Here is a 14,440-nt window from a genome sequence, read left to right on the forward strand (position 1 = left end):
TATTTATTATTGTATTATTTTTCAACCTCTCTGGAAGCTTTTAGGAAGTTCTTTTTGTTTCCTGAATTTTGAAATTTCATGTTGTTCTGTTATAGTGTGATTCCCCCCCAACTAATGCACATTCTGACTTACAACTTTAAAAATTGTGATGCCATCGCCTGTCTGCTCTTTACTTCTTTCTATTTCCTGTTTTCTTCTTGGGTTTTTTTAAATCCCTTTAATTAATACTTTAACAGCAATTAGGGAGGGAGCAGATATAAGTGTATGTGTGTTGGATCCTTGGTTTTCTAAACATTTCTCACTGTAGGACTTCTCAGAACCTAAAACGTGAAGTTCTTTGCGAATATATGAGAAAGGGATGGACTTTGCTGTATTTTTATATTGGTTAGCTTTGCTGTGGTAATAAGCAAACCCTCAATTTCAGCAGTTCACAACACAGCAAAGGTCTCTTTTCACAAACGTATGAGTAGATGCAACTTGTTACAGTTCTGATCCACATGTTTACTCATCCCAGGACTGAAAGAATAGACATGGCCTAGAACGTGCTATTCTTGTAGCAGATGTGAGAGCAAGAAGGGTAGCAGAAACTTTCAAGGCATCTTGGGGCTTCTGCTTGGATGCTCACATTCCATATGCCCAGCTCAAAGGTTATGAGGCAAGGGAGGTCTCTCTCCCAGCAGTCACTGTGCATCACACAAAGATTGGTAAGGTGCATACTTCTCTTGTAAGGAAGAGGAGAGTAGATTGTTGAGGATAAGATACCATTGAGAATTGAGAATAAGAGTATCTACCAACGTATCACAAACTTGTTTGACTATGGAACACCCTGCCCACTTTTTACAATTGCTAATGTTTCATAGGATTCCTGTCTCAGGGAACATCATTGGGAAAATGTTTTCGAAGGGAACCAAGTATTATTGATCAGGAAATAAATTGATATCGAGGGAAAATCTCAGAGTTTGAAAGCCAAACTTCATTTTAAATAATAGTCTATCACTTGCTTGCATGTGCAGTTTTGGGAAAATTAATCTCTGAGGCTCGTTCCTCATTTATAAAATGGACATAATAACAGAACTCCTCAGCTTTGTTGGGAAGATTAGGTACGAGTTACGTAAAGCATCTAGTGTGTCTTGATATGCCATTGATAAATATTTTTTTTTTAAGATTTTATTTATTTATTTGACAGAGAGAGAGGTCACAAGTAGGCAGAGAGGCAGGCAGAGAGAGAGGAGGAAGCAGGCTCCCCGCGGAGCAGAGAGCCCGATGCGGGGCTCGATCCCAGGACCCTGAGACCACGACCTGAGCCGAAGGCAGCGGCCCAATCCACTGAGCCACCCAGGTGCCCCGATAAATATTTATTGAATAAATAAATGAGTGGATGAATGAATGTGTGAATGAAGAAAAGTTTTTGAGTAAAGTGGTGTAAAGCCTCAGTTCAGTTGAATTTGGGCTGGCTCTCTCATTTTAAGCTTCTGATGTCTTGAAGAATATTTTTGAGTAACCTGTAGCTAAATCATAGTCATTATACCATTTTAATGGTGTGAATGCTTTTTAACACAATTTCTTCCCAAGAAACTTTTGCATTGTTCTTCTTGCCAAATTTATATTTTAAGTGTGAGTGTGCATGCACAGTGTTAGTATAAACTGTTCCCTATGTGATCAGAAGGACCCAGAAGGCAGGAATTTCCTGTGTTCCCATGTCCCACTGTTGGCACATGTTCTCAGCTATATGCTATGGACATTTAGGAGCCCTTTCTTTCATTTTGAGGCATGTTGTGAAATACTTTACTAGTATGAGTTCATTTTATTGGGTGGCTGTAAATAATTAATTTCCTCCACCAAGAGATGGCTTTGGTGAAATTCACCATGAACTCCAGATACAGATATATCCCATAATCTATCACCTAAAAAGTGCTTTTTCCTCCATAAAAAAAAAGTTGAATGAGAAGCATAATCATGTAAATAATTAAATGAATACAAGTCAGAACAAAATAAGAACTAGAACAAAGCCAGAAACAAGCAAACAAACAAGTCGTCAAAATGTCATTATGGAAACAGGTCATTTGGCTGCATAATGTAATTGGAATTGCCTTTACAAAACTCAGTTCTTTTTATCAGATATTTGACTTGGAATCATCATCCATCATGTTGTTGAGAAATATGCCCTTAATTATTCCAGAAGTCTTTCCAATGCCCTCGTTTTAGATGATGGACCCATGGTGAGACATTGTGTTGTGGGAAACATTTGTACTCTGTGAATTGCCACCAGCACATTCTGTCTGGCTGAGAACCCTCTATTGTGTTTCCTTCCAGACAGAATGAGAGCCATTGCTCTACCTGGCTTTCAGGAGGCTGACTGACAAACCCCATGTTCATCTAGATACCCTGTGTAGTCATTTACAGTACATGGCCTTTGGGGTTCTCTGGAAGAAATCACATTAATATTAATTACTAGTACTAGTAGTTTTTTTTTTTTTAACTTATTCTTATTATGAGTCAAGATTTCCTTGGGTGGGGAGAGAGGAGGGAAAGCCAAAGGGATTCTAAAGACTTAATAAAAATGTTCTTTTATTGTGGCATAATTGTTCTAGTGTAACTCCACAGATCACTGAGGCATGCTGCCCAGAAACTCAAAAGGATTGAGAAATGTTAATGTTAAATCACACATCTCTTTGTGTATGTGCATAATAGGTCTTTCCACCTTAAATTATTTGAAATGGGAAAAAATCTGAATGGGGTTTGCCTTTATGAAAGAATTTTGAAATGCTCTTTATCACTTTATAGAGGAAAATTAGCAGTGAAACGCCAAAATCCACAGGATCCGATACCAAGAGAATCTGTCCTCCCATGGAGTGCCTCTGAAAACTTCTTAAGGAAGAAAATGATGCAGAATGATCCACTAAAATAACAGGCGAAAGAATTGGTTTTCTGGAAAATAATGAATAAGGAAGACTTCACAGACTGTAAGAACACAGGAAGGTATTTTTCAGGGCAAGCTATCTACTGTCCTAAAATAGATGTTCCATTGTTAAATCAGGAAGAAACGGACCAATTTTCAAAATGTTAAGGGTCTAGTCAGTTGAATTCATTAGAATGTTCCTTGGTGTCCATTTGGAGACCCCACCTTCCTGTCATCAGCTGCCTGGCTCACCCTTCATAGCACCTTTCATCAAAAGGAGAACATAATCTGGGTTTTCATCAAAGCAAAGGGGTTGGAAGGACTAAGTTGGAAATAATGGTTTGTAGTTTATCTTTCATCAGAGGACCTCAAATGCTTTCTGTACATGATCATTTTTCATCTTTTCTCAAGTTCTTGCCTGGGTTAAGATAATAAGCACTTGATAGTCATGGAAATCATGGTCTGTGTGTGATCTGCTTGACCCCAACATCTGATGACTAGGAAACAGTTAACATACAGTGAAACAAATGTAGGATTATAATGTCATATGTAAGAGTAGAAAGAGCCTTTGTTTGATGGTAAACCTATTTCCATTGCAATACCTGATCTCTTACTTCTTTGAAGAAAGTGATCTTTGTAAGGGCTAAAAATTGCAAGTATACATGTGCAATGTCCATCTCAGAGGAACCTCAGTGCCCATTCATGCTCAAGGTCTTTAAGAGAAATTGTCATGTGTTTCCTCAGAAATCCACCTAAATGTCTCAAAGAAATTACATGGAAATTGTAAACTCCAAGTCTTTCTCTCTCTTTTTTAAAAAGATTATTTATTTGACAGTATGTATTTATTTATTCGCAGGGGGAGCATCAGGCAGAGGGAGAAGCAGGCTCCCCGCTGAGCAGGGAGCCTGATGTGGGACTTGATCCCAGGACCCTGGTATCATGACCTGAGCCGAAGGCAGACACTTAACTGGTTGAGCCACCTGGGTGCTCCTCAAGTCTCTCTTCTATAAAGGAACTCTTTGAATTGGAGGTGATTTTTCCATCAGAATTTAGGTTTATATACAACTTGTTTTTATTATCTCAAGTTTCATATCATTCATTAGACCCATGTCCAAAATGTTAACAAAGGAAAATTCTTTGGAAGTGTGTTTTGGACTTGTGTTTACTGCAGAGTGCAGAACCAGGAGCGTATTCTCAAAAGCCCAGAGATGCATTTGAAAATCAATATAAAAATGGACAATGGCTGGTCCATATGTAAAAACAGAATTCTGACCCCCTGTTCAAGCCCTATATGGGTTCTGTTATTTCTTTTAAGCCAAGAATATGGAGGATAATTTGTATTTAGGAGTAGTTCTAGACACTTTTGCATTTACCCAGTAATCAGTCTGTCTGGGTTAGAGTCCTGAAGCCTATTTCTTCAGCCAAACCTTTTAATTTATTCCCAGATCCTTTGCTCATTGATCACGCTAAGCTACCTAAGGGCAAAGATTAATATGAGAAGCTGAATTGTTAATTCAAGAAATATTTGAGGGACAAGTCTAAGACAAAAGTATGAGCAACATGAAAGTCACTTCTGTTCTCAGAATTTACCAGCTGCTGGAAAGAGATAATAATCAAATCACGTGAATACTTTAGAAAATAGAATTGTTTACTGTTAAAAATCTGTTCTCTTTGTAGGCCTGCTTGGGTCTACTGATCCAGTTGTTCTGAAATACAAATGTGTGGGAAAATTTAATCATCAGACACTAGCAGTATGGGCTAGGTCTACAGGGATCCAGAGAGTCTGGGGACATTTTTTACGCCTTGATACATTGGAGGATCTCACCCAGAACATTTTCTTATGTTTTCCTTAAAAACCTGAATGATATGCCTAAAACGCATGACACAAAAATGTTTAATTAAAGAGATAATAGAATGATGTATTGAAATTTGTCATAAGTTAGGAGGTATAAAAATGAAAGCTATTTTCTTATGTATGAATGCCTCCAAAATGTCCTTAATAAAAGGGATAAGGCCTTGTTATGTCTAAGGGAAAAAAAAAAGCAACAAAACACCCCAAACCTGTCATACATAAAACAGGAAGCCAGACTACTTAATCTCAAAGGACCAGGATGTAATTAATAATTGACAGCTTCTCTCATTTTTGTCCCCTTTTCCAGCTTAGGACCAACCAGAGAAAGCCAACTATGCACCCTAACCAATCACACAGGATGCCTTGCTTCTCATTAGCTTGCTTCCAGCTTCCCTTTGCCAACAGCCTCCAAGCAGGACACATTGCTCCCATCCCTTTTGCTACCGTAAAGCTCTCCCTCTCTCTCCCTGCCTTTGAATCTCTGCCAAATACAAGTGATGGAGGCTGACTCCTTTGCTGTAGCAGGCCCTGAATAAATAGCCTTCGCTTCCCTCATTTAATTGGACTTTGTTTACTTCCACACATTTAGCTTCTAAGAGAAGTATGACAACTTGTTCAAGCTCTCTGGGGCTAATGAATGTAGTGAAAACAAAAAAGTCGGGGGGCGGGTATTGAAGTGTTTTATTACCAAAATTATCAAATATTTAGAGCTGATATTGCAAAAATAACACTGACAACTAAAGAACTGGCATTGTCTTTTCAAATGATTTGCTTTTCCCCAACAACCCTGATTGAATGAGGTCAGGATAACACAACATTGTCCAGAAGAGATGAAGTTGTTAGGGTTTAAAACAGCAAAGCATGCATACCATGACAGACAGGCAGCTGTGGCTTCCTGTTTCTTCCAGGAATGCACAATTTAAAAAACAAAAAACAAACAAAAAAAAAACCTGTTGCCCAAACAGAGCAGCTGGAATATGAACACAAGAAGTTTAAGTTTCACGCTTTGGCCTATAATGTTAGTAAACCAGGAAAAAGGCTGCCTTGTCTGTAACACTTCTCTGTAATTTTATATTAAACCGTCCAAGCAAAAATTAAAGGGCTAAGGTTGCAATAACAAAAAGAGGAGAGAAATTAAAAAAAAAAACCCAAAGGATGTTTAAAATAATGATTATAAAGGTCTGAGAATACCAATGTATTTCTCTCACCAAGAAGCCTATTATTAGCTGTTAGGAGAAATGTTTAGGAGCAGAGGTCACAGGGGAGCCAGAAAAGGTAGCGAGGCCATTGTTGTACAATATTGCAGGGAAGAAAACACGAAAGCACTTCACTTTGGGTCAGAATGATCGTAGTCACTCCTAGTTATTAGTTAGGATGAGTGATTTATTGGAACTAATTATTGCTTGTCAGCTCTCAGTATGTATTTGCTAAATGACCGGATGGCTGCGCAATCAAGTCATGCCTAAAAGGTTGAGAGAAGACTTTTCCGACTGTATTGGGTCAAGGAGTCATTGTCAGTGAAGTACCGTGAGCCCACATTTTTTTTAAAAAAATTATATGTTCATTTATTTATGACACAGAGAGAGAGAAAAAAAAACACGAATGTGGGGGAGGGGCAGAGGGAGAGAGAGTGAGGGGCTAGATACCAGGACCCAGGGACTATGACCTGAGCTGTGGGCAGCCACTTAACCAACTGAGCCACCCAGGCGCCCCATACTGCTACCTTTTATTTATTTATTTATTTATTTATTTATTTATTATTTTTTTAAGATTTTATTTGACAGACAGAGATCACAAGTAGGCAGAGAGGCAGGCAGACAGAGAGGAGGAAGCAGGGTCCCTGCTGAGCAGAGGGTCCCATGCAGGGTTCGATCCCAGCACCCTGGGATCATGGCCTGAGATGAAGGCAGAGGCTTTAACCCACTGAGCCACCCAGGCACCCTTACTGCTACCTTTTAATCAAAGTGGCCCCAACCCACTTTTTTGGGGGGGCTGGGCATAGGCTACTTTGCTTTCTGATTGCTGTTTGTTACAACAAAGGGCACCAGGTACGTGTGTGCAGGAGCTGAAGCATCTATATACAGTCTGGGTAGCAGGTAAATGAAGCGCCTCCGGGAAGTCCTCTGCACTCATCGGCTGGTACTGCCATGGGGAGTTACCACAGCTTTAGGCAACACCCACTTATTATCTCACAGTTTCTGCAGCAGGAATCCCAGAACAGTGGGCTCAGCTGGCTTCCTGCCCAGGTCTCTCAGGGCTGAGAAGAAAGTTTCCGCAGGGTCCGTTTCCTCCTGGCTGTGGGCTGGGGTGTTCCCAGCATGTTGGCTGCCTGCATACAAGGCTCACCGTCCCCTTCCTCCCTTGATAAAGCCAGCAAACACAGGTCACATCTTTTCCCTGCTTCTGCATCTTTTCTGTTTCCTCTTCCTGCATCTGACTGACATTTCTGCACACACACACCCCTTTCCACTTTTTTTTTTTAAGATTTTATTTATTTATTTGACAGATCACAAGTAGGCGGAGAGGCAGGCAGAGAGAGAGAGAGAGAGGAGGAAGCAGGCTCCCTGCTGAGCAGAGAGCCCGACGCAGTGTTCCATCCCAGGACCTTGAGATCATGACCTGAGCGGAAGGCAGAGGCTTTAACCCACTGAGCCACCCAGGCGCCCCTCCCTTTCCACTTTTAACAGCCAATGTAATTACTCTAGACTCACCTGCTAATCTAGGACAATCTATTTTCAGGTCTGTAATCTTCATCTCATTGACAAGTCCCTTTTTACCATGTAGGAGTTACCACTGGAGTTTCCAGTGACCGGGGCATGGACACCTCTGGAGGGTCATTATTCTGCCTACCACAACCTTCTCTGAAACCACCACAATATAGGGTTCTGTACCTATATCGAGTGGTGGCCCACTACTGCCACTGAGCCCTTTCTTTTAGATGAACCAAGGTACAGCATGTTCTTGGAGCCCTGGTTCTCATCCCTACCAATACAGAGTTATTTTTCCAGTTCGCTGCGAAAGGTCCCTTTATACATTCTGGTCAGGAAAGAAATGAAACCCTGCACGCTTAGCGCCTGGGTACACTCTTGTGTATCTTTGCAAAACATCTCCCGTCATCCTGTCTCTACTCTGAACCGGCATCTGTTTCTAGCAGGCCGGGTGGGTTGCCTACTATAATACAGACGGTCCCATTTGTGCAGGATCTTAAAAAAAATTAGGAAGTTTAGGGAGGAAATAACATTTTTGAGGACTTTTATGTGTTCAGAACTGTGCGAAGTGCTTCACTTGAGTGATTTCACTTAATCCGCCCAACCGCCTTGTAGAGTGGGTGCTGCGTCCATTTTACAAATGAGAAAAGTGAGGCTGTGAGAGACCACGTGACAACTCCTGAGTGGTGACGCCAAGGCACGCGCTCTGACTTGAAGGGAGCCCCCTTCAAGTTGGAAGAAGATGGCGGAAAGAGGAGAAATCATTATTCCAGGAAGATAGCATGGTTGGGCACAACAGGTCACTGATCGGGTTCATTTTACTTTTATCCAATTAGGAAGGAGAAACAGTGGACCCTTGAGGCGCCTGGGTGGCTCAGTGGGTTAAAGCCTCTGCCTTCGGCTCAGGTCATGGGATCCTGGGATCAAGCCCCAAATCCGGCTCTCTGCTCAGCGGGGAGTCTGCTTCCCTTCCTCTTTCTCTCTGCCTACTTGTGATCTCCGTCAAATAAATAAAATCTTTTAAAAAAGGAAATAAAGAAAGAAACAGTGGACCCCAGAGAGCCAGGCTTGACAATGACAGAATAGAAATAGGAAAATGGACAGTGGCCCGAAGTCTAGGTGCGCATTGTGTCTAAGACTTTTCAATAAATATAAGACTCAGAAAGTCCAAGGATAAGATTTCTTGCAAAACTTGTGCATTCCTAGAACTGCAGCCAGACCAGAAATTCCGCAGGCCCAGATCACTGCCTATATTTCTCTGGTATTTCTACTTTCATTCTCCAGAATAATTGGGAATGTCTGGAGTTTGGGAGGGGACCTCATTCTCCTATCATCCTCCATTCCCTCCTGCCAACAAAAGTAAATCTAACATCTCAGAATTTGTTCCAAAAGTAGTAAAATAATGAAGAAAATCTTTCCTGTTCCCTGTCACAATTTGGCAGAAAAGAAATATGTTAGTTAAGATTCTCCAGAAAAAGAGTGTTTGTCTAGAGAGAGAGAGAAGGAAGAGGAGAAAGAGATTATAAGGAACTCACTCATAGGATTGTGGAGACGAGCAAGTTTAAAATCTGCAGGGTAGGCTAACAGGGAAAAGCCAGTGTGGCGGTTAAGGTCTGGAGTCTTGCTCAGGGTGGGAACTGGAGTGAGGAGAGATTAGCCTCGTTCTCTTCAGGCCCTCACCTGATTGGCGAAGCTCATCTACACTGTAGAGGGCAATCTCTTTTACTCAAGTCCACCAATTTACATATAAATCTTATCCAAAAACACTCACACAGAAACAGACAGAATAACATTCGACCAAATATCTGGGCACCAGGGCCCAGCCAAGTTGACATACAAAATTCACCATCACAGGCAAGTTAGCAACCATTCCTCAACTTCAAGGGCCTAACCATATTTGTGTTTTAAGATCTCTTTTTGTTGGGTGTTTGGTGAAGTAGGTTGAGCTCACAGTATCCAATTAAACTTCTTGAAACGCCTTATAAAGGAGAAATATTGTGGCCTCTATCCAAATGGCTGATTCAACATGTCAGAGAATTCTATAACCCTGGGGTAAAATTAGGGAAAGCTCTGGAGCCTGTACAATTCAATTTTTATTTAGCCATAGTCAATAAAGCTGCTCAGAGAACAAAAGATGAGATATATGAGACAAAAAGCTGAGGAAACTCTTATGTTTTCAGAGGCAGAGAGGAATATAAAGGAAAAAAATATTAAATCACCTGAACACATTTAAACATTTTCCTATATACATTTCCTGTGCACACAAACAAAATCACCTGAAAATTTTCAAGTGTTTCCTTAGATAAATACACATTTGTGTGTGTGTGTGTGTGTGTGTGTGTGTACACATATATCTCACCCGGAACATTTCTGTATTTAAATAAATATATATTGAAATATCTTCTTTTCATACATCTCAAGTAAAACCCAGCCTCATACTTAATACTAAAAATGCTAGAAGCATTCTAATTGAGGTCAAAAGCTAGCTAAGGATGTCTACTCCCTGTCAGCACAATTATTTAGCTCTTTTGTAAAGGTGGTAACAGACAAGACAAGAGAAAAAACTAAGAGATAAAACATTTTAATAAGTGAGTACAAATTAATCTTTTAGGTGATATGATTGTAGGTCTAGAAAGAACTCAAGCCAATCAATGGAAAAATTTTTCATATACAATAAGAATTTTCTGTAAATGTAAATTTTCTGTAAATACAAAACGAGTATATAAAAATCAATAGCCTTACTATACATAAGCAGCTATCAACTAGAAAAACTAAAATGTAAGAAAAGAAACAATTTGCAAGGGATGCCTAGGTGGCTCAGTGGGTTAAAGTCTCTGCCTTTGGCTCAGGTCATGGTTTCGGGGTCCTGGGATCGAGCCCCACATCGGGCTCTCTGCTCAGCAGGGAGCCTGCTTCCCCTCTCTCTCTGCCTGCCTCTCTGCCTACTTGTGGTCTCTCTCTCTGTCAAATAAATTAATTAAATTTTCTTTAAAAAGAAGCATTTTGTAAGAGCAAACACAAACAAATAAGCAAACACAAGGAATAAGCCTAAGAGATGTGTTAGATTCATAAAAAAGATATTTTAATATTTCAGTATTTCAAAGAGGACTTGAGTATAAGGCAAGCTATACTCTGTTCTTAGCAAGAAGACTAATAATATAAACATATCCATTCCTTCTAATCAATCTATAAATTATATTTTAGTCCCACTATAAAATACAAATAGAAAAATTTTATACTTAACCAATTCTAAAGTTCACGTAAAAAAGTAAATATCCAAGCATATCTAGAACAATTCTAGAAAAGAAAAGATAAGGAAACTGGAATGTTAAAACATTTTAAGGAAACAATAAATTAAATAACATGGTACATAAAAAAGACCATTTCAAGGAAAAAAATGCAGACACAAGAGAATACAAAAAAAGATTTTATAACATAAAGTTATAACATGATAAAGGAGGCACTGTATGGAGGTGCGAAAAAGAGGAATTCAATAGAGGGAGTCTTGACATCTTGACAGCATTCTGTGAAAAAATAAGTCCATCTTTTACTATAAAATTTCCAGGAGAATCTAACATTAAAAAATTAAAAAATTTTAATTACAATTTAATTAAATTTAATTAAAATTAATAAAAGTTAATTTAATTTAATTAAAATAAAAATTAAAAATTAAAAAATTTTAAAAACATTAAAAAAAGAATAAATTACAAAAGTACTAGGAGAAAACATGAGTGAACATTTTTATACACTGTAACTGTATTATGTACTGCGTTCTAAACCCAAAAAGATTGACAACATCAACTATATTAAGAAGCAAAAGAAAAAGAGGCACCTGGGTGGCTCAGTCATTAAGCGTCGGCCTTAGGCTCAGGTCATGGACCCAAGGTCCTGGGATGGAGCCCCGCATGGGGCTCCCTGCTCAGTGGGGAGGCCTGCTTCTCCCTCTCTCACTTCCCCTCCTTGTGTTCCTTCTCTTGTTGTCTCTCTCTCTGTCAAAAAATAAACAAAATCTTTAAAAAAAAAAAAGAAACAAACAAAAGAAAAAATTTGAAAAAACCTTTTAATACATATGCCTAATAAAGCTCTCATGTCCTTAATATCTAAAGACTTACAAATCAAGAAAAAAAGGTCAATAATTTTATAGAAAATTAGGTGAAAGTCTTGACTCGTCCTCAGCAAACTCACAAAACTACAACTTAAAGCTCTGAGGAAAGAACATTTTTCACTTACCAAATTAACAGAAGTCAAAGTCTGATGAGGCACTGTGGAGGGAACTGGGGGGAGGTATTGCTGCCCGGAGTGTATATTGTTGCATATTATGGAGGTGAGTTGGAAGACATCTAAGAAGACGCATAATGCATATTGCTTTGACTCAGTAGTTCTATTTCTTGGAAGTTATCCCACACATAGTGTCTCACATGTGCACAAAGACATATGTTGAAGGATATTTATTATAACACTGTCTGCAAGGGCAAAATACTTAAGAACAACATAAACATACATCGATAAGTATTTTTAAGTCAACTACAGTCACCCACACAATAAAATACTAGCAGATATTTTTATTGATCTTTTTACTTTGGGGGGGCAGAAGGAGAGGGAGAGAGAGAACTGAAGCAGACTCCAAGTTGAGCACAGAGCTCAAGGACGCCAGACTCAGTCTCATGACCCTGAGATAATGACGTGAGCTGAAACCAAGAGTCGGACAGTCAACCTACTGAGTCACCCAGGAGCCCCAGCAGATATTTTTTTAAAGTCATTTCTGTATGTACTAAAATGGGATGATTTCCAAAATGCAGTAAGTGAAAAAAGGAAGACATTGGAAACTATGTACAATATGCTACTGTGTGTGTAACTAAAGGGAGTTGTGGTCTGTATGATTGTCTGGTGTAGGCACAATGTGTCTATAGAAGGATGCTTAAAAGACTGGGTGTAGTGATGGGAAAGCAAGAACTCTGGAACAACATGGCAAGAAATGATTTTTTACTGCTCTATATTATTTTGTACCTTTTAAAGTTACGTACCATGTGTATGCACTATCTCTTCTAAATGAATAAAAAATTCAGTGTTATTGGAAATGTTATGGGTGGCCAACTCACAAGATCAAATTGTAAAATAAATGTTATTATTGCAATAAAAGCTACTGGTGATAATATTACATATTCTGTACAGAGCATTTTTAGGTAGCTAAAGCCTGAATGTAGGAAGGCTTCATATGTATATATGTATGTACACATTTGATATTTAAAAACTTGAGGGAAAAGGGTCAAACAAGGCATTGCAATTTTTAGACTATGAAGTGTGGGAATGATTTATGATTCATTTATTTAAAAATGAATTGAACATAATTATATGTCAGGTGGTAGAAGTGATAATATAAAGAAGAAAATTAAACCCCTATTTCCTGCACTCAAGTCGTTTCAAACTTAGTAGAAAATACATCCAAGATAACAAGAAAGACAAAAAAATTAATAAGCAACATAGATTAAAATAACTTGCAGTGGTTCAACTAACACTAAAAAATTAAAGACTAAGAGGAGTTTTGCAGAAGTTAACATCTTGACCTTGACTTTCAGGACCTTACTAATACCCTTATGAAGATCAAAATCTTCCAGCTCCAAGAGCAGTTCTCAGCTATGACCAACAGGCCTCCCCTACCCCCAAGGGCCCACTTAGTTTCTGGAATATTCTGTTCTGACCTTGCACATAACAGGGGCAAACAGCTGTCAAGCAGCTAGCAACTCAGCCATGGAGCCCAGGAGGTCTTGTCAGTCTGTGGTAGGGAGATGGAGTTCCATGAATAGTACAGAAATGCTTCCTGAAACACTCTGTAATCGTTATAAGAAGTCTCTTTAGTACTCCAAAGGATTACAGTAACAACTGACTAACGATATTCTGATATGTAATGCAAGTGTGGAGAAAGTTCCAAGTCATTGTAGTTTATCTTTATGTATAATTCATCCTCTTGGGGGACATTTGGAACTTACTAGAGCAAAAGGAATCTCTAGAATATTATTTCCAAAAGAACATTTTTTTGCTACCTCCTACATCGATTTATACCTTCCATTGACTCTCAACATTTTCTGTTTAGACTTGACAATTAATAAAACCTACAACTTTGGTTTTAAATTTGGTTTGGAAGTGCCATCAACAAACAGTTCGTTTAGAATTTGAGGTTCTTTTCCAAAAATTTGAAAAGATTCAAATATTATCACCTGAGATGTGTAGAGGAGGGGTCAGCTCCTTGTGGCCTGTGAACCAAATCTGGCCCACCAGCAGATTTGGTAAACAAAATTTTTGGACCACAGCCGTATCTTTTGCTTTCATGTTGCCTATGGTGGTTTCACAGTGAAAAAGCCAAATGGAGCAAGCAGTTGCCATGGAGACCATAGGACCCACAGCCTAAAATATTTACTGTCTCGTCCTTTTAAAAAAAGTTTGCCAACCCCTAATTGAGATTCATTCAGTTAGAGCCCGAAACATCCAGAAAAACTTTATTCTTAATGATGTGATCACATCAGCAATAACTGAGATTCTCTCTCTGATTACAGCTAAGGATATAAAGCTGGACAGACTTGGGTTTCCATCCTGTCTATAATACTCCTGCATATTTTAGTCAAGTTATTCATTCTCTTGGTGCCTATTTTCTCACCTGTAATACAAGGATAATAATATACATAGTGCAAGATTATTATGAGAATTATAAAACGATGCCATTTATAACAGGCACAAGGTAAAGCAAAGAGGCCAATAGATAAGAAACCAATTACTATCTCAAAGAACATACCTTATTGTGTGTTTGATTATTTATTGGGCTTAACAACAATGATTTCATTATAGCCCAGTTCTGTGGCTAAGGGGCTCAGGTAGGGCTCAGGAAAGTGACTCCATTGTTCTGGATGGTATTGACGAGATGGGCTGGTCCTAGGTTTCAGATAGCTTCCCTCCCATGTAACTTCATAAGGGGCTCAGCTCAGTTGG

Source organism: Meles meles, chromosome 14 (genome assembly GCF_922984935.1).
Source record: "Meles meles chromosome 14, mMelMel3.1 paternal haplotype, whole genome shotgun sequence".
Lineage (NCBI taxonomy): Eukaryota > Metazoa > Chordata > Mammalia > Carnivora > Mustelidae > Meles > Meles meles.